Source organism: Vespula vulgaris, chromosome 2 (genome assembly GCF_905475345.1).
Source record: "Vespula vulgaris chromosome 2, iyVesVulg1.1, whole genome shotgun sequence".
NCBI lineage: Eukaryota > Metazoa > Arthropoda > Insecta > Hymenoptera > Vespidae > Vespula > Vespula vulgaris.
This window is the reverse complement of record NC_066587.1, coordinates 3,436,507-3,458,257: the sequence shown is the minus strand read 5'-3', so window position 1 is coordinate 3,458,257 and position 21,751 is coordinate 3,436,507. Positions and strand designations below refer to the sequence as shown.

Here is a 21,751-nt window from a genome sequence, read left to right as displayed (position 1 = left end):
CAGCCAATTCATCCTTCTTCCTTTTTTATACTTCTTTTTTCTCTTTTTTTCCCCATTTCGAGTTAGATAGCGACTGTTCCATCGTTCTCCGTGAGATCTTAAAAAATGAAAGAGGACTCGACTACTATAAGTTCGAATTCTATAAACTGATCGTAAAGAAGATAACGATCCTAGTAAGAAGAGCCTGTATCCTGAGAACCAAGTCACCTACAGAGGATAAACTGATACGAAAAGGATCTATCGTGGATCGTCTTGAAGCGAAATAAGACGTCGTCAGGTTCGAATTTAACGCGTTACAGACGTATGACAAGCTATCTCGTATCGATAATTGATGCAAAGGAATAACTTGACTAGTTTATATAGACACGCTTATTGTTAGTTATAAAATGTCTGTTCTGTAATATGCTAATGGATTCGTTTCACGTTAGAAATTATCTTTTCAATGTACTGTCGATACGCTTCCTTTTTCAATCGAACTCGAATTCTTAAAAAATGTATGAAACGTTTCTCGTTAAAATCCAGAGCGGATCAAATATCGTCGGCGGAAAGTCTGACAGAATTTCGAATGACTAATGAACACACATTTATCGCGAACGCGATGTAAAGTTGACCTGATTTTCACATAGCATACAAACCGTGTTAGTATTTTATGAAAATAAAAAAGAAAACAGGAGGAAAAAAGCAGAGACCGACATTGAATCACTCTCGCGTATAAATCCGAAGCGAACATGCAAACGTTCACGTTTGCGTACTTTTAAAATTCGCTAATGATTCGTTTAAATCGTATGTATATATGCGCGCGCGCGCGCATGTGTGTATGCTGACAACACGTAGGTGGGGTAATAATCGCCGTAATGACAAAACAAATACGGTGTGCACGTGTGCCGTGCTTTCTAGCTCTCTCTTGTCACGAAATGTAAGCGGCATGCGGCACGCGCGTCTGGCTCTTCCTTCCGACCGCGTATTTGCGCACCGGTTTCAGTTACAAATCCACTTCGCTAAGCACGCGTGACATACGCATATGACGCCCACGTCGTTCAACGACGGACGAAGAGATTTTTTTTCATTACACCACTCTTTTCTATGTCGTTGACTTATCACCCAGCACACCCCGAATCTATGTTAACTTCTATTTTTATTTTCGAAGATATCCCAAGTTGTTTAGCAGCGAACGATTCGTTTCATAATAGAAGAAAGATAGTGTAGCTTACGAAACAGTATTCGAGAAAGGGTATACGATTTCTCTTTGAAGAACCACGTTCGAGTGTCATTAATCATGTATAACGAGAAATAAGCTTTGTTATCGATAGATCTTAAATAAATAAAAGCATGCTTTTATTTATCCGAGTTTCAAAGGATCAAGTAGACATAGAGTACATTGGATATCAAATATTTGTCGCGAATCAAAATATTATTTCACGGTAAATATTTGGAAAAACAAACGTCGAGAATTACAATACTATCGAGTGATTGTAAAATTTCATTACATTCTTCGACATAACGAAGATATCACTGAACATTCGATCGTACGAATTCATTTTCGATTTGCATAACTTGTAAATTTCTCTTCGTCTATTCGTTATAACTGACGTATGAATCGAACATTTATGCATGTATGTATATCATTATTATGGTATAATCGGGCAGACGATAGGAAATACCTATTTCATTCTCGATCTCTCGCCATGAACTCCAAGCAGACAAATAATATTAGAGTAGCACATTGCCTCGCTATATTGACTAATTGGATCATTAACTTCCCGCATCATTAATTACAACTTCTCACGTGACAACGTTCTCATGAGTCTCTTGTAGAACAATTACAGACCGTGAACTGATTCGAGGTGAACATAAGGTATCATCGAGCTTTCTTACAAGTCACCTTAACGCATGACTATGTCCTCAACAATGAAAGTCTTTTAATAAGATGTAAATTAAAATTATCGTAGAACGAAGGAATATTCGTGAACGAGAAAGTACGCTTATCTATATATAGTAGACGTTACCAACGATACCCAACCGAGGAAAATGATCGTAAACGCGAGAGTAATCCAAAATTGATAGGAACGTAAAAATAATTTTCAACAAGAACAACGTTTCAACGTTGCGCCATGTTGAATTTTACTTTTCATGGTCGTTAGGAGAAAGGGAGATAAAGAGTGGGAGAGAGAGAGAGAGAGAGAGAGAGAGAGAGAGAGAGAGAGAGAGAAAGAGAGAATGGAAATACGCTGCGGTGTACCACCTTGGCCAATAATTTCGGCTCTTACTGCAACATACCCGAGTATGTAGGTATCATAGATAGTAGCATAGTACACCATTGACCTCATAAGAGAACACCTTATAGCTTCGTTTATTCCATTCATTTCTCCCTCTTTCTCCCTCTCTCCCTCTCTCTCTCTCTCTCTCTCTCTCTCTCTCTCTCTCTCTTTCCCTTTTGCTTACTACCTTTCTTTTTTCTCTTTTTTTCCATTACATTTTTTCTCCTTTCAGTTACTATAGTTTTCTTTCTTTGCTCGATTACCCTTTCCCACGTTTTCCCTTCTATCGAACTATTCTTTCGATACTTATATCGGATCGATGCTGTTATTTTTCGTGCAATTGCATTAACAGCTCTTGGTGCAGCTCATTAACTAGGATATTGCGTGAGAAAAAAGATTTTTTCTTTCTATGGTTAGTTCGATCCTCTCTCTTTCTCTCTCTCTCTCTCTTTCTCTCTTTTTCTTTCTTTCTTTTTAACCTACACGATCACCATCTATTCTTTATATTTCTCCGATAGTTAGACTTTATGTCTTATTCACCGACATGAAAATATTAAGTATAGAAAAGTGTTGTTGATGCAAAGCTCCTAGATATGTACTCTAACACGTAAGATGGTTGATTTTTTCTCTTTTTTTATTGCTTCCGCGAGGAAGATCATGTGTACTTTAGCAAAACTAATACGTGGTCCAAGAAAATCAGCTTTTGCGCAGGAGTATCGTGGTGGAAATAAGAAAACCGGCTGAATCGACGAGAGGACGACAACCTTCCTAGACGATCGTCGACATATGGATGATACGTGACTCACTTGAGGTTACATATTCGCAACTTTCATGTAGGGAGGATATCGATGAGTATACACGGTGTCTCAATGTTGAACTTCCTCGACGAGGTATTAAAAAGTTTATATCCTAGTATATCTTGATGAACTTAGTTGGAAAGTTCTCTCGTAAAATATCCGATAATTAACGCATTAACGTTATCGTAAGAAGCCTAATAATGATTTTGGAAAATTTAATAGAACTTGACATAATATTGAAATAATATCGATATATAATTTTAAAAAATAATTGCAGCTTTCTGCAAGAGATTCATGATACAAGAGTCTTTTTATCCGAGTCTATATACTCTTTTAACTTTTGAAGATAACACTTTGAAAGAACACGAGTATTATCGAGACACCTTGTATGGATAGCATAAATGCATCGGGGTGGGTTTACTCACGTCTATCGAAATTTCCTTGCCAGCGGGTCGCTGTCTCCTCACCGTTGGTGCTGCCACGAATCGATAGTCGGTGCATCAATGTGTCGCTCTTGATACCAGCCGTCCAAGGTTCCAAACCTTCGTCGTAAATGTTGTCGATGTCTTTACGTGGGTGGGTTGAACCGTCACTGGAACAGGGAAAATAGATCGTTACAGAACCGCGTATCCGACGGCTTTATGGACCAATAAACGTCTTGGGATCCAACCTCTCCTCCTTCGTCTAAAGAAGCTTATTAAAACCCATACCAGTCTTCTCATCTATCTCTCTATTTCTCTCTCTCTCTCTCTTTCTCTCGATTTTCTCTTCCTCACACGTACACTTTCGCTTATATCTATTCGGTACGATAATGTTTCCGATCAATTCGGTGATCAATGTTAAATCATACCCTTAAAATGACTAGAATGGATTATTTTATAAAAAATGTGTAAATTTAGCAAAAATTTCGATAGAATTTACCGACAGTAGTTTTTATTCACAATTTTCAATAGAATATTTATTACGACTGTAGAACTACTTACAAGGACAAAAGTATTATATATATATATATATATATATATATATATATATATATATACACACACACACACAAAACTTGATCTAACGTCGAATACCATTAAGAATATTAATGAATTCGTTCGTAACTCATCGTACATGAGAGAAAAAGTAATGATATCGCTCAGTCGTTCGTTAAAAGAAAAATCAGGAAACCGCTCTGGTTGGATGAGGTTTCGGGCTGCTGAGCACGAACGGATTCGAATTTCGCGTTTCGTGATGTCGAAGTGCGCGTAGCACGTGCGACGTACGTTTAGCGAAGGATGAACGGAAAGGGTGGCCGTTCTCTCGTTTCGCGACTATTTCAATTTGTTCACGAATCGTAGCGCGTCGAATGAAAAAAAATAAAAAAAAAAAAAACAAAAAAAGGAGACGAGAGAAAGGTGTGACGCGTTACAAAGTTGAAATATTCAAAATTCTAACGAAGCATTATGTACTTTATAATTGATTTGTATCTAATTGTTAATGATAAAATGATATCTTTTTTTTTGCATAAAGAGAAAGAAAATTAAAAATATTGATAATTAGTAATTTCTCTACCAAGAGATATCCACCAATTGGCATGATTCAGAATTGGATATAATTTTTATGATTGCAGATACGACGGTTCATTTTCATATAATTAATTTATTTTATTATCTGACAAAATTACACAACTTTTATGTTACGAGTCTTGCGAAAGAACCTCGAACAAGTTTGAAGTATACGAGATATATTTTTAATTACATTCTTGCCGGCAAGAGAACAAGGAAAATATTGATAATTTTCAACTTCTTTCGTCGTTTATTCGTCTGAAGAAACTTTTCTTTTTTCCATCTTTCCACAAAGCACGACGTTTATCACACCAAAGAAAGATCGTGCGTAGCATGGATGGAATGAAATTTGAATATTTACCACAACGGTTTCTATTTCTTTTCTTTACATCTTTCCCTTTACTCGTAAATCAAATTCTTCACGCCTTTCTGAATATTACTTAGCAGATATTTACGTCGTTAAAGTGGGTATGCATTGCTTTATATCTTTTTTATCTTCTTCCAAGCTATCAATGATAAAACGAAATCCCTTAGCCATGAACGCCGCCAAAGAATCATTCTACTTCGTCGATCTTCAGAGAACTAAATACTTTCTTACGATTTACAACCGACAGACAGGATCGACAATGTCTCGACTGGCTGCATTCAGGGTTAGAATAGCTCTTCTACAAGGATAGTATATCTTATCACAACGCTTCGGTTCATACGACAAGGCAATACAGATCCAACGCCCCTTCAACAGAAACCGGCATTCCTCGACGCACGGTATCCCTCCGTCTAGCATCGACCAGACGTCTTGCTCTTTCCGTCATTGTCTTGGCACCCCTTGCTATTGGCAAAGCGTGCTTTTCGACCCGAGGAAGATCGCGCCACTCCGATTACAATAGGCCTGTTTCCTCGGCCATCGTGCCAACCCTGACGACAACGACAACGACAACGACAACGACAACGACGACGACGACGACGATGACGACGGCGACGACGATGACGACGGCGACGACGACAACGACGACGACAACGACGACGATAACGGCACGTTACTCTCTAAGGAATAACCCTTCTCTCCGAGCAACTCACGCGTCACTCTCTTCTTCTTTTATATTTCGAAGGATATACTTTAATATATAGATATATAGATGTATGTACATAGGTATGTAGTTATCTATATGGAAAGAAAAAGGGTGGAGACGAGGGTAATTCCAAGCTGCTCGAAAACTTCAAATATGTTCGCCCATTGACCACCACCCTTCCTTCTTTCCTTCTTTTCTTTCTTCCTTCCTTCCTTCCTTCCTTCCTTCCTTCCTTCCTTCCTTCCGCATTGCATTCCCCTAACCGACCGCCAACTATTTTGCTCTCGTTCATCCTTGACACGAGCCTTTCTCACGCGGTCCTTTTTAACCACGTTTAAAAGCACTCTTGAGTCCACCCTATCCCACGAGAATACTTTCCAGATGGTTCCTTGCTACACAGGTTTCGTCGCCTTTTTATTACTTTGGGTAGTTAGGGTTTCGGCTATCTACCTTCTTCGAAGGAAAAGCTCGAACTGAGTAATAGCTTAGCTATGATCATAAAAGGAAACGAAAATGGACTTCGGAATGAATGATATAAGCTTCTATCAATCGTTCTCTGTAATTTAAGTTTATAACTTTTCCAATACTTAAACATGTGAAATATAAACTTGGACATTCTCATATAGAATCTCTCTATTGCACATGTAATTGTTATCTTCCTGAGTTATCTTCTTTACGTTTGTACAATTATTCAGTATAGTCATCAAGATACAATAAGGAGGAAAAATGGATCGTAGAAGAAAAGTAAAAGAAGGAGAAAAGAAGATTGGCGAGATTTTACGAGAGGATCCTACTCGTTGAAAGCCTAGAAAGAGATATACTCTAGAATTATGGTCGACGATCCAGCAAGGTATAGCTGCTTTTTCAAGAAAAGCCAGCCAGTAGACATGCTCGGATAGGATGGAATCCCCGACGACGTTTTCGTCGTGCATCTCGTCCTCTCTTGAGATAGGAAAATAAGGCAAGACGAATTATGGCTCTTCGTTGACGGAAGAAACGCGTTTGTTCTGACGTTACTACGTAAACTACCATCGAGAATGCGATTAAACAATTAATTTCCAGAAGATAAAACCAGATGACGTTTAATACTGTTTTTGAAATTTCTAGAAGGACGTTTTATCTTTTGTATTTCGCAGAAATAAAATAAATATCGTTTCTATTTCGCATTATTGCTTGCAAAGACATTGTAAATTTATTTTTAATATAATTTTTAATCAATTAGAACAGTATGCCAAGTTGTAGATACTATTTTAAGTTTTCATGGTCATTCAAGTATCGATATTCGTCTCATTGCTATTTTAGTCAAGAGAAAAAGTCTAAATTTGATTTGAATGCTATCTAAAATACCGATTTGAATGTAGTAAGAAAAATTAATAGAGTAACTATTAATAGAAAAATCAATCGTAATAATCACGTACTGTTATAAGAATTTATAACATTTTCGAGAAATTTAGGAGTAATAAAATTAATAAAAACTTATTTCGCTAAAAAAATTTCGGATATTTTTGCACTATTGAGTATGTCGAGATATAGCGTTAGATGATATCGTTATCGTATCTCAGAAGCTTCGAGCGAGCTACGATAGAAAATATTGATTCCGTCAAATCGTAGTATTCGTAAGGAGAACGAAAAAAATGGAATCAAATTTTCCAAGATCTTCCTTCATTTTTCTTATCCATTTCATTATAATATCCTCGTAGCATGAAATATTTTCTCTATTCTTTCATTCTGATCACTGATCGAACGATTTCATCGAATAATATTAATTTCTTCTCTTCGTATACGTACATACATATATATTTACTTACAAAGTCTAATTCGAATTTTTTATTAATTAAAAATCCAACGATTTCTCCTTCTCAATTTCACTTTATTTTTAACAGGCACAAGCACAACGATAATATATCAAACACTGAATCGGATAAACGATATACACGACACGGCAGAGTTTAAGCCGCCTGTAAGTGAATAACGAGTGTTATCGGTCGATACGTTATCATAATACGGCGTTACTCACGTTACCGAGTTAAAAAAAGAAAATCGCGGAACAATCTTTCGTATTACTCAACGGAGATCGACGAGTTACTATGAATGAGTGACGGATAGGGAATTTTAAGTTTTTATATAACGCTTTCAAATTTTGACAATTTTCATATTTCTAAAATAGAACAAAAAATAGGAAGAAAGGAAAAAAAATGTTTTAGGGTAGCGAAATGACTAAATACGCGTGAAAAAAAGAAAAAAAAGAAAAAAAGGAAAAAAGAACAGAGACGTTTGCACGTGAAAGTTGGCTCGAAACGACGCTCAGAGTACGATCAGGATGTAACGGATAAGCCTATAAAATTGTTGAGCGACAAGGAACAAGGGCAGCGATGCTGCCCAACCATGAATCACGGCTCACCCGAGGAAACTTTTTCCAACTCGCGTCTCTACATGCCACCGAGCGAGACGCGAACGTGTAGATAGATGTATAGATAGATAGAACACGCTAGCTCTCGTCTATATTCGATAACTGGAAGCATGTTCTTTCATGCGTATAAAACATCCATTCTCACGTGCATGTGTCTCTTATTTTTGATTCTGTATCTTTCTTTTACGAATGTATATCGTTTTTATTCACAGATTAAATAATATCTTTACGAGAATGGAATAAGAACGAACAAACAAAGATGAAAGGAAAAAGATTCGTTTTAAAAAGAGGTTTTTCACAATTTTTTTCAAGTAACGAATAATGCTTTTAAGAAAGAAAAAGAAAGAGAGAGAGAGAGAACGAGGTGCAAAGAAGTAGGATGACTCCCCGAGGAAAGGGTGAATGTTCTCTTCTCGAAATGAAATTCTGACCGGGACTCCTGCTAGGTCATAAATCGACATAGACGTCGAGGATGGGGTTGAGTGGATACGTCAAAGTAAATGAAACAAGCGTTTGCACGCGAGCGAAAGGATCGAGCCATTATCGACTAGTTTCCGTTCCTTTGAGTATGCTTATTCGACTGATAAAAATATGAAAAAACGTATAGTGGTAGTTACATATTGTTATATGTATGTACCAATAATTAATGTAAATAGGACATAACTCAAGATCTTTCTAATTAATATGTTTATAAATTGATCAAACAAATTCAAGTTCGACAAAGTATTGGAATATTTTTTAATATATTGAAAATAAAACTATGACAATCGTATGACTAATAAAACGGATTAAATGAACGATGTCTATTTAATTTATAAAACTAATAACTAAATTTGTAAATATTATTTTTTCATTATCGGGTTATTTTAAGACGATTTATTTATCACAGCTAATTTTTGTTACTATCGGATAATATTTTATTAGAAGAGAAATAGCTACCTTGATCTTGATTAAAATGATATTCCTAGCGGAGAATAAAATCTTACCGAGTAATTTTCTTTATCACTTTTCACGAGAAACCGATAAATCTTCAAACAGTAGAATAGACGAAAAGTATTCCGCGTACTTTCGTGAACGAAAGAGAACTGCTTCTTCCAAAGAGAATGTCCAATCGTTGGCTTATATCCATTTTACTCGATGTCGCTGCGCATAGAAAACTGATCAAACTGTATTCTTTTCCATCCGTTATTCAATTTCGAAATAAAATATTGCGGTCAGACGAATATAGAAATATTACCAATTACATTTATACAAAATAATAGAATAAAAACAGTTTTTAATAATATTTTCGATAGCTTCCCTTCATAAAAGGTTTTGAAGAACGCATTTATACTACGTACAAATATCTCATCAGTTTTTTTATTGTTCATTAAAATTCACGATATAAAATTATTTTCATTGAACTTTTTAGTAGATTCGTATTTGGCCGAACCTCTTGTACTTTATCGTGTATTTAAGTATCCATAATTCCAACTTTATCAATATAATTTTATATTTCGATTAACCAGTAGTTGTTGAAACTGGTCGATGAAATGCAAAAATATTCTGTATTTGCGGTCGATGTACTGTTAAATCGATATATATATATATATAGACATATATTGCTCGATATTGTGCCTCCCACGATAATAAGTAACAAATGCCGCTGAGAATCTAATACTAGTGCTTTGCTATGTATCTACATGCATACATACATATATACATACATACTTACATATATATATATTTATATATATATGTATATCTACATAGCGGCGAGCTAATCGCGATTTCGGCGATTATTCTACTGCGAAATGATACCGTTGTTTTAGCATAATTAATGGTAGTCGCCAAATTAAAGCCATTCTACCGTGAGCCATATTCTCTTTCGCGATTGTACGTGCACGGTAGTTGATACGAATTCTTTCAATTCTCTTCGATAAATTTATGATATCCTCTACCATTTTAATAACAATAGATCGCATTTTACAACATTCATCGGCTTATATACCCACATCAGATTTTTGCGTTAATGAACTATTATGAATTAGTGATTTAATGATGCTGTAGAAATTAATACTATAGAAAAATTTTATTGGATTTTAAACAATAATGTACCATATATTATACATATTTTTTGTGTTATAATTAATATAAAAAGTTTCGTGTGTTGGTAATTAATATAAAAAGTCCTATGTAGATTTTCATTTTTCATATTTCTTCTATGCAAAACTTTCGATATAAAGGAATATGTTTTATCAAAGCAAGGACTGTAAATGTACGCTCGAAAACACATCGAGGTAACGTTCCTAAATTTAATGGCTTGTCGTACGGACCTCTGCACTGCTGGACCGACAGTGTCTGATATTGGCGAGGGATGAATTAATCAGCGCAGAAGAGCCACGTATGCACGCATCTATTCTCCCCCGTTTGTTACACATACACACACACACTCTCTCTCTCTCTCTCTCTCTCTCTCTCTCTCTCTCTCTCTTTCTCGTGTGGAGACACCCGTGCATCCGTGAATATTCTGAAAGAATGATCATCCGTGCGTTCTCCAACACGTGGGACAATAGTTTTACCTGGTAGAAAGGTTAAGCGATAAGTGACAACACGAAAGATATCAATTATACAGTGATAAAATCATTTCATTTGTGATACTTTATCCTGTAGTATATAATTCTTTTTTAATATGGTAGTAATTATGCTTCATTAATTATTCAAGAGTTTCGAATAACATTGTTGCGTTAGATCAAACTGATTGAATTTAATAAAACTACGCTTATTAAATTAGATTTATCTAAATTATTCGGAAAAAATTGTCCAAGTATTTCACAAGAAAATATTTCGTTTCGTTTGATGATCCGATAATTACTCCGGTCACGTAAATTTCTTCGTTTCGTGATCAATTCGAAAGCAACGATTTTGTTGAAACGAACTTACTATCGATGCGTTTCCGTTCGATTAACAACAAACTACCATTCTCAATAGTGTTATCGCTTTACCATGCTGTTTCGAACTTCTCAGCCTGGCTATTCCATTTCGCTCGGATTTGCTACCGGGTATAACAAAATATTTGAATATCTTCCTTTCTGTAGATAAACGATGTTAAAAAAACAGTAGCTAAATGTACATGAAACTTTCAAAGCACATGCGATACGTTAAATAAATGTTTAATATTATCCTTGAAACATGGAAGTTTAATATTTATGAAAATCGAAAAATTTTTTTTAAACTTACTGATATTGACGGAAGTAAAGGACCAAGAGAAATTTTGTAATGAGTAAGCGAAAAGGCAGGGTAGGAGAAGAGAGATGAAAGAGAGAACAGAGATATTGTTCTCATAGCTGAGCAATTACGCGCGATGCAAGTAGTCGTGTGGAACAAATCCATTGTTTAAAATACGTACCATCACATGATTTAATATGTTCCTATAGCATACTACTGTGATGGAAGTTATCATATATATTATATAAAATACAAGATACATCAGCGAATGAAAATGATGGAACGTCGTGTAAATTACTGTGCTTGTGGAAAGACTTGATACGCTCTTTTAATATTTATTCAATTTAATATATGTTCAGTTTTATAAATATATTTATTAATTTTAGAAAATACAACGTGAACGCATCTATATAATATGTGTGTGTATGTGCGTATATTGAACGGGAGGAGAACAATTGACAATTTTTAATAGTTAGTCGTGGGATGGAATAATTTCGACACACAATACGAGCCAAAACCGAAGCGGCTACAAGACCGAAGTTCTTCGTTTCCATTAAACTGCTTCCGTACCAGCAGCTTGACGCAAAGTCGCCGTAATTAAAGCAAGAATTGGACGTACCGCGTTTGCGGCAGGAAGGAAGATTTCTGCCAGATTTTCAGACCTCGAGAAACCCGTATTGTTCCCAACTTGTTCGCCGTTCTATCACAAAACTGGAAACAATGATTGACTTTTCTTCCTGGCATACGATGAAAGGAGTTGTTCATTTCTTTCATGTTCCGCAATGTAATTATAAAAAAAATGTTACATTTCTCGATTGTACGATCAGAATGTATTGTTAAATATTTTTCAGCGTTAACGATTTTCTCGCTGTTTGGAATTAATTTTTTTTTCTAAATGATCCTTAGATATCATCGCATGTAATTTTACGTAATATTAACAACAATTATGCGATAGTATTGTTGCCAAGGAAAAGAGATATTTAAATATAAATATGCATACATAGATCCATGTTCTTTTTGTTTCATTCAGCAATCTTTAACTTTTCTTGTCATTCTCTCCTTTCTCAAATATATTATTTCTTAACTATCATGTTTAGACTTTTTCTATAAAAGTCGTTCTATTAAAGAAGGATAGCTAAAAAAATGTGGAGAAATATATGAATGTAAATCGAAATTTATCGACGATGTTTAACTAACAAAATCCAATGAAATTTCTCTAGCTTTATGACCACAGTTTTCTTTTTTAAAGAAATCGATATCCTATTGGCAAAAAAAGACTTTACGTTATATTTTTATCTCAATATTAACTACAAAAACGTAGTATGCAGAACGCACTAATACCAATACCAAAATCAATATTATGACACAAAGGTATGATCGTAGTAGTAGGAAGGTTAAAAATTTCTCAAATAAAATTCGCAATTGCTTTAGAATTTTTTATAAATTTTTCTTATGTTTTTCTCTCGTTTGTATGTGTACGACTACGTTTATAAAAATAATATGGATTTTTATAAAATTTGTGAGGAATCGATTCCCCTATGTTTTCTTTACTCTGTTTTTCTTACTTTCGTTCATCGAAAAACGAATTACAGGAGTAATATCTACTGTATCAAAGATTACATTCTCGAAACATATATACGTAACATATGTACGTATATAGATAACAGTACTTTACTATAAACTTTTTACAACATAATAAAAAAATATACAATATATTACACGTCATTTATCGTAATTCATTTTTCTGTATTCATTCATTGAGATCATTAATTAGTAACGTGTTTTCCTCTTCCTTCAATCTCTCTCAATTTTATTTTTTCTTTTTCTTAAGGTAAATTTTTTCCTTGAAAATTAAAACCTTCTATTTTCTAGAGATTAATGAAAAATTTACGAGACATCGAACTTCCGAAAACTTTGTTCGGTATAAAGACTCAGAAGAAAAAGGAGAGAGAAAGAAAGAAAAATAAAAAGGGAAAAAGAGTGAGGGGGGCAGAGTAGGGGAGAAAAGTTGAAAAAGTGAAGGGATAAAAACAAGTGTCAAGGCAGTAGAATTTTCTTCCCATATTTTCAACGAAATTTTTTACGATAATGCACTCGCTTCGAAGAATTACATCATCAGTGTACTCGATCATCGTTCTCGAATCGTTGGAATTGTGTAATAGAAGAAAAATGATGGAAAAGGAAACTGATATACCTCGACATTTCTTGAGTCTACTTTTACGTTTTTTACGAAAGAAGATCATGTATTGATTTACATAGTAGATCAATAAAAATGAATAGAATTTTCGTAGAAGACACGAATGTAAATTTACGAACAAACAGTTACGCGATAAATTGGGAAACTTTCGCGCTTAATAAAATACATAACTTTGATCTTAAAACATATTTTATGCGATCAAGGACCCTTCGTTGTTCGTTCGAGACGTCGTATTGAATTTCGATTTTATTGTTTCGAACTAAGAAATTTGAATTTCGTTCGAATAGAACATCGAGAAGAAATTGAGAACCATCGGGGAGATAGAAGGAAATCGTTGTCTACGGATGAATCAGAATTTAATAAAGTTTCTCCCGAATGGAATCCGATATGTCAGCCAGCGGAAAAGCAAAGTTGTAAATCCCGCGATGCACTTGGGGGCATCGTGAAACGCGCCGCTATATTTCCGCCGAGATGGCCCATGTCCAATTCGTCGAATCGAAGGAAAATTTATGGGGACACTAAAGCGTAATCTAAGAAAATCTAAACTAAACGAAGCGCTTCTCGATAAGGGAAACGAGATGCAGTAATAGTTCCCATAAAACGATAGGAGGAACGATTGGATCTTTTTTGTTTATCCTCGAAGAAAAAAACGACTCGTTTAATATAAACATAACATAAAAATGTTTCAAAGAATCTGAAACCAGAGAAGTTAAAGAAATAAAGAGACGTCGCTGAGAGATCGTTAAACGTTGCATTAAAGGCAAGCTTCCATTTAGAAACATAGATAATATTCGAAATAAAGTCAAACGAAAACAATCGTACTCGTTGAGCCACTCTAAGAGCATTAATGTGTTCCTCATTGTATCTCTCTCTTTCTCTCTATTTATCTATCTATCTATCTCTATTTGTGTCTCTAACACGTATAACTTTCAAGAGGTTTCTCTTAACACTAAATGTATGTTAAAGAAGTTCTCGCCTTCGCACTTACTTTTAGACAAAGACGGTTTCTCCGTAATCGAGTCCACTCTCTTCTCGTTTGATATGTCTTATCGTAATCGAGTGCGCAATTACAGGACAAAAGGACTGAAAGCAACGACGTCGTCGTCTTCCTTCTTCTCCTGCTCATGGATCCTGCTTTTCTCAGAGGAGATTCTCGCTTAAGGTTAACCGAGGCAAATACAAGTATTGTTTCAATGCTTCCACCGAGGTTCTCATTGTTTTCCGTAGGATGAATATGTCCTATGCTGGGAATGTGGTGTATCCTTTCAACTGAACCATCGAGGGCGGAAAACGTTTCTCATGGTGGACATCCACTGTGTTCTACGATTGGGATGGTTCGAGACTTGGAATCGCGAGACTCGACAAAGGATCCGCCTACATTTTCCCTTTCTGTCTTTCTCATCTCTTGTCTCTCTCTCTCTCTCTCTCTTTCTTTCTCTCTCTCTCTCTCTCTCTCTCTTTCTCTGTTAGGGTGGCTGCTTTCTCCGCAATACGACGCCCAATACATGTTCTCTATCTCGGTTGGAGAATCTCGCATATAGGTCAACACCCTTGAGAGAGTGGTGGAATACCACCGAAGGGTACGTTAGTACTGAATTATTGAATCACTATAGTTCACGATATCGCCGTGGCACATTAACGAGCTACTACGTCGACCATTACGCTTCTCCAGTCCAGCCTCCAGATCCCACTTTGTAGTATAAGTAAGAGAGACTGATCGCTTCGAAGCAACCAACGAACACACTTGGCTGAGTTCGATAGCGCTCTCGTAAAACGATTCAATCCGAGGCGTTAGACGAGCTTTGATTGGGAGAATGAAAGAGAGAAAGAGAGAGAGAGAGAGAGAGAGAGAGAGAGAGAGAGAGAGAGAGAGAGAAATTCAACGCTCTTCAAATGAGAACACTACCGCCACTGGGGAATTCTTCGCTCATTCATCCAGTTAAACGTACGATTAATGCTTCGTTAATGAGTTTGTATAACTTCCCGGTATTCCAGAAATCTAATTAACTTTTCCCGGAAATTCGGGGTTTCCACTTTTTTCATCTTATAAATGAATCCCACAAAAAGAGCTTAACGTTTTCTTTGGTTTACTGAAGTACGATGAAGTACTTTTAACCTGACATTTGGCCGTAGGTATTACCAAAATTCATTGTACTGAAATCGTTGTTAAAGTATTCGAAATAATGTTATTTCGTTTAAACTTAAAATATTAATTCGACGTGTAATTATTCCTCGTGTTTAGAAATTCAACAGGTACACGAAAAGTTAAGAGCCAAATGTCTTTCCGTTTCCTCGGACAATAACGATCAATTTAGAGAGGAGTAATAAAAATCAATCGGACGAATTAAGTTATCAATTTGCAACGACATCAACTCGAGCAATATTTCTAGTTGATCGAGATAAAAGATACGCGTCGTTTCGTTCCCGAGACGGCTATCGAGATATCGCGTGACTCGTTTCGATGTCAAGATCACGATTTCATAGCGTATACCAGTTAATGTAATGAGAATGTTCCTGTGAGGTCTAAAGTTACGATGTAAAACGAGAGATGTAGGAAAAATATTCGACGATTTTTGCGATCTGTATTTACGCGAGAGAAAATATAACGAAGTCGAACGATCGAAAAAAATCGTGGACAAATATAAACGGAGAGAACGACGGGTTTATCGAAACTATGTGCTGGATGTAGTGATTAAAATTACCGTAACGAAGAAACAAAGCGAAATCGGATTATTTCGATTGCGAAACACATGAGTCACGCTTAATGACCGTCACTTCCGCACTGAATCATCATTAAGATCAAAAAACGATGGGTGCGAGAGAAAGAGTGACTGCCGATTATCGTTCGATTGGAAAAAGTCTGAAATAGTCGAACCGGATCGTCGATAGGACTAACGATTAAAGGAAATTCGAGCTCCCCTATCCCCACAGTTAACTTCCTTTGTTTCCCCTCTTGAAATGGTCGATCAATTACTTTGATTTATTTATGTGTCTATTTCCTAGATATCGTGTGAGATTTATGCGTGAAAAATAACGAGCAAGAGAATCATGATATATCGATAGTTAGAATAATAAAGTAATTTAGATCTATCGTTATATTGTCATATTACATAAGAAATATATGTTTTCATATCTGTTACATATCTGCTATCGATTTACATGCATATATACACATAGGTAGATACACGTTGGTATTTTCTTCTATAATAAAACATAGTGTACGTTTCGTTTGAGGATTATAAATGATTTGCATCGCTACCGTTAATGTTTACTTTTCTTATACTTTGAATATTTCACGATGAAGTATCAACGAAACTACGATTCCAAGGAACAGAGAATAATTACATTTCCTAATTTGCTTTAATTTATTCGCGAGACGATAAAAACGAACTATCCAAATATGGCGATGATGGGAATCCCCTTCTTTTTGTGTCATTGACAGAATAAAACAATGAAGACTGATATTACTCAACCAATATTGGCTTCTAAATATTTCAAATTTTCAAATATTTAAATAATTTTTAGCATATGAATTTCTGCAAAGCAGATTTTGAGAACGATGAAGTTTAAGTGACATTATTAAAGTATAAAGTAAAACTCCATTTGTATTTCTAATAATTACGGAATACTTAATACGCATACAATTAAAATGGAGATTTGACAGGATAACAGAAAAATTAGTTTGATTTATTACACGTACAATCAGTACAGCGTTTTGTTGCGTCAATAAAATTAATTAATTTATATTATTTGTAAATTAAAATTTAATAAGATTCATATCTCGTTAATAGAACATTTTGAAATTATTATTTAATTATTACTTTTAATTATTTTTACTATTTAATTATTAGAATTTACTATTTAATTATTACTATACACCTTACAGGATGAACAACATTTTTGTTACAAAAAAAAGGCAGAAAGAGAAAAGAAAGAAATGGAAAAGGAACGAATTTTCATTTATGCACATTACATATGCGCATAATTGTCAGATTGAACTTCACCAAGTGTTCTAATTAAAAATTTCTTCAAGAACTTGAGAAATTTTGAAGAATTTGTACTAGTTATAAGATAAAATGCGTTAAGCTGTTACGAGCAATCATATAGACGTTACTTACGAAATTGGACGAGGGAGAAAGAGAAAGAGAAAGAGAAAGAGAGAGGAAGAGTGAGAGAGAAAGAGAGAGAGAGAGAGAAAGGGTGAAAGAAAGAAAGAGGAACGGACAGGGCAAAAACGGTTGGTTTAGGATGTTCCCAAAAGGAAGAAAAAGCGAGTTGAACGGGAGAAGAAGATCCGGTCTCTGGTTTTTTGCGTTGGTTGGACGTTTGTTGTTTAAAGCGATATCACCGTACACTGCTAAAAGGGAAACGCATTCTCTCTCGACAATATTGTCTTCGTGTAATTAAACGCAACTTCGTTTCAGCTTACGACGAAAGTGCCGGCTTGCACGGAAGGTGCAACGGAAGAAGAAGAGGGTGCACGGAAAATGCTTTCAGACAATTCTCCTCTACGCCGAGGTATAACTTCTTCGCCTCTGGCGTATTCTCTATTGATTCACGCTGGGGCTAGTTGGAACACGTCCGAAAGTAACGGAGAAGGGCAAGACAGAACGAGCAATAGAAAGGAAGAATTATATGAAGAGGGTAAGGAATACGTAGACTTTTATTTATGGATGCTTACTTCAGCAATTAATTCACCGATCGGATGAGCACGCTTTTATTCGTTATACGTCCCACTTTTAAGCTTATTTCGTTTTCGTTTCTACGTCAAAGAGAGAAATAAAGAGAGAGAGAGAGAGAGAGAGAGAGAGAGAGAGAGGTGGGAGGGGAAGGGAGAGAATTTAAACACATTCTGTTACCCTGCTAAGCGATGCATCGGCCTTGTAAACTTCGAGACAGTTTCTCTCGGTTTTAGATGAAGGAAATTGCACTCTTTTTTGTTTGGTCAACTACTATCCTCGAGTAAACGACTAGTACCGTATGACGTTTAATATTAACTCCTCGGAGTTTACTGTCTCGCGAAGTTAAATGTACGTGTTAGGAGATATCTGCCTTGAGCATATAGACGCTGTTGCGTCCTGTCTACATTTTTGGTAAATAAGAGGAGAAAACTTCTCGAAAGATCTACAAACGTATACTAAAATTGCTTGATCTCTCGACACCTCGTTAAAAGTCCAAGAACAGAAAATGAACGAGTTTGAGCTATGCCGTTTATATATTAATGTTTGACAAGTTTTTGACAAAATTATGACCATTATCATTTATACCAGGGTTCGCCTTAACATTTTGACATGTATAATCTTCCCAAAAACGTATTTTACAAAGATAGTTCGGCGTGACGACGATTTTTCACAACGTATAGAGTCTCCTTAATGTAAAATAAGGCCGGAAGGAACCTTAAAGTACCACCGTCTATTGGAAAGAATTTTTAAAATCGTTCGGGTAGTCATAGGTTCATTTATTTCCACGGTACTACGAACACGAACGTTTTTGGTATCCAAGATTTCGTGCAAACTCGTATCTGCCTCGCGACCGGAAAGAATTTAACCGAAATCGGCTACTTGCATCTTTTTTTCTTTTTTTTTTCTTCTCTTTCCTTCTTACCGCCCAATCTCCCTCCCATTCTTTCCTTTCCTTTCCTTCCCTTTACTTTACTTTAGCTCGAAGCGTATAGAAAAGCTTTAGCAAAGGGATAATAAAGGATCTGTCAAGAATTTGGCGGCCATTTTTCTTCATTGGCGTACTCTATTTCCTGCCTTAGCGAACGATATCGATGTCTTTGTCTCTCTTTTCTTTTCTCCTACCCTCTCCCCTCTCATTTTCTCTCCTTCTTGGTATTTCTCCGTATCTCCTAGAGTACCCATCTCTTTCTCTCTCTCTCTTTCTATTTTTCTTCTCTTCCGCTCCATTTTCTTTCCGTCTTCTTTGAATTCCGAAGCAACTTTGCGCTATCCGTCCCATTTTCCTACGGCGTTTCCTCTAAAACGAAGGACCTCACACCTTCCTAGTTGCTAACGGTTGGTATGCGGTAAGAAAGTGTTTTTCGTGTGCGTGTGCCTCAGGGAGATCGATCGAGGCGAAGCAGAGGAAAAAGAGAGGGGGAGGAAAGCAGAGGGAGAACCGTAAGCATCTCATTGATCTCGTTTCATTCCTTCGCTTCGTTATTTTGCGGCAGAACGAAGGAATAACTTGGAACGGTTGATATAAGGTTTTCTGTATCATAAATTTTATCGATTATAGCCGCTGGAAATTATACCAGAATATTCAAAGGTAAAAACTGCGACGAATCCATATAAAAATTTCATTTGTAACATTTCGTTAAAATATCAAAATATTTCTTAAGTACGATTTTTGTATCAGAGGAATATGATAAAAAAAAAAGATTCTTCTATCGTAACATATAAATTCTTGAGAAGATCTTGCCAAATCCAGTTTTATTTTTAACAAAATTATATCAATGTTTTACTTAATTAAAAGATCTCAAAAGCTTGCTTGATTTCTTATCAGTCGTATGAATATCTTCTTATAAGCCGTTGAGCCACCTTAATTGCCGCTATGTATCCGCATGTAACATTATGATTAATGAACGTATCCGCTATAGAAACGTTTAGTGAATCTGCTTCGTTTAATTATTCTCTTCTTGTTACTGTAACATGCTTTACGTAAAATGTTATGCATGAAATTCGTCGGTTATTATTATTTGAAATATCATCCTTACCTAAAGCATATATTATTCGTATAGATAATACGAAACGTACTCTTTGTTTAAATTACAAATTTTAATGAAAAGTGTCGAGAATTATTTTACCATAACTCGAAACATACAAAGTCAGAAATTAATTAAAAATATTCAAACGTTAAAAACTTTAATATTTCAAAAGAGAACGAATTTCACACTGAATTTGATAAATAAAAAATATCGTATTAAACAATTCATCGCAGCTTTCTTATTTTATTCATTCGGCATTTCTAAAATTGTCTTTGCTGATTCCACGCTGTGTCTGATATCCCTCTTATTTCGGCTATCTCTTTCTCTTCTCTTCTTTTTGTTCCATGGCCCATTCTATTCTTTCTATTCAGAATAAAACGGTTGAGTTGTGCGGATTTAGACGTAATGCGCGTAAGTTTCACGAAAAAGTTATCATCTTATTCGCCTTCGTTGCTCCACCTACCTAACCAGATTCTCTCTCTCTCTTTCGCTCTCTTACGTGAACGCCGTGTGCGCGCGTGCACCCAACGATGCACGAGCTACTGCTCCTTTTTCGTTCTCGCTATCCGTTGTTTCAGACGAGGTCCCTTCAATGAAAAGCTCCGACCTTTATACTGTTTATCTGCACAGTGCGCCACGTGAATTTCCAAGCCGTATCTGGAGAGACTGAAATAAAGGAAGGTAGAACACAAAAAGGGAAAAAGCATACGTTCGTTCGTTCTTCCTACTCGCTCTCTTTCTCTCTCTCTCTCTCCCTCTCTCTCTCTCTCTCTCTCTCTCTCTATCTATCTCCATCTCTATCTCCCTTTCCTCTCTGTCAATCTAGGACGGAATTCGTTTCGAAAGCGGGTTTTTGCTTCGTTTCGAAAAGCAGATTTCTACCTTTTGCATTTAACCCTTTCTATTTGTATGATTCTCTCTCTCTCTCTTCCTCTCTCTCTCTCTCTCTCTCTCTCTCTCTCTCTCTCTGTTTCTCTTTCATTCTCAATGATTTTAAATATGAAATATTCAGAAATATTAGACCAATGAACACGTCTATATCGTTCGATAAAATCCCTGTTGGTAGAAATACAATGATCATACTTTCCTATTGAACGATAATATTTTGGTGATTGAACAAAATAATGGCAGCAGAAACGCAGATATTTTTCGTTGTCAATAATTTTCTCTTGTTTTTTATTATAGCTATCTTTCATTAGCATTGTTATGTTGCATTCACATTCTATTACTTGAGTTTATCCTATGTCTCGCCATCGAGAAAAATTCTCGTACGAAATCGATTATCGTTATTATCTTTCCAAAAAATTTCTATTAATTCGAAAATAACATGAAAATCTTATAGGGAAACGAATCGTCATGATTCTGTATGAAACGTTGTTATTCGATTTTAATTAAGAAACGACACTTAATCTTCGACAGGAAACAAGACGATTTTTTCATCGATTGGGTGAGCAAAATTTCAGGAAAACGAGCAAGAGAAATTGGAAGGAAAGAGCGCTCGTTAAAGCATCGCACGTTCCGTGCAGCGTATCGCAATAACCGAGGATCTGATA

The 21,751-nt window shown here is 35.8% G+C and overlaps 1 protein-coding gene across 14 annotated transcripts in view; it reads right to left on the bottom strand.

The window, feature by feature from the left end:
- Positions 1 to 21,751, bottom strand: part of LOC127072822 (uncharacterized) — a 224,804-nt gene that overhangs the window by 40,428 nt on the left and 162,625 nt on the right. For 13 of the 14 annotated variants that reach the window (XM_051013579.1, XM_051013583.1, XM_051013584.1 and 10 more), the window contains one exon: positions 3,481 to 3,647. The gene's annotated coding sequence lies outside the window, so the exon portion shown is untranslated. Of the gene's footprint in view, positions 1 to 3,480; positions 3,648 to 7,483; positions 7,846 to 21,751 lie in introns of those variants that run through there. The other variant, XM_051013591.1, reaches the window with a different exon arrangement.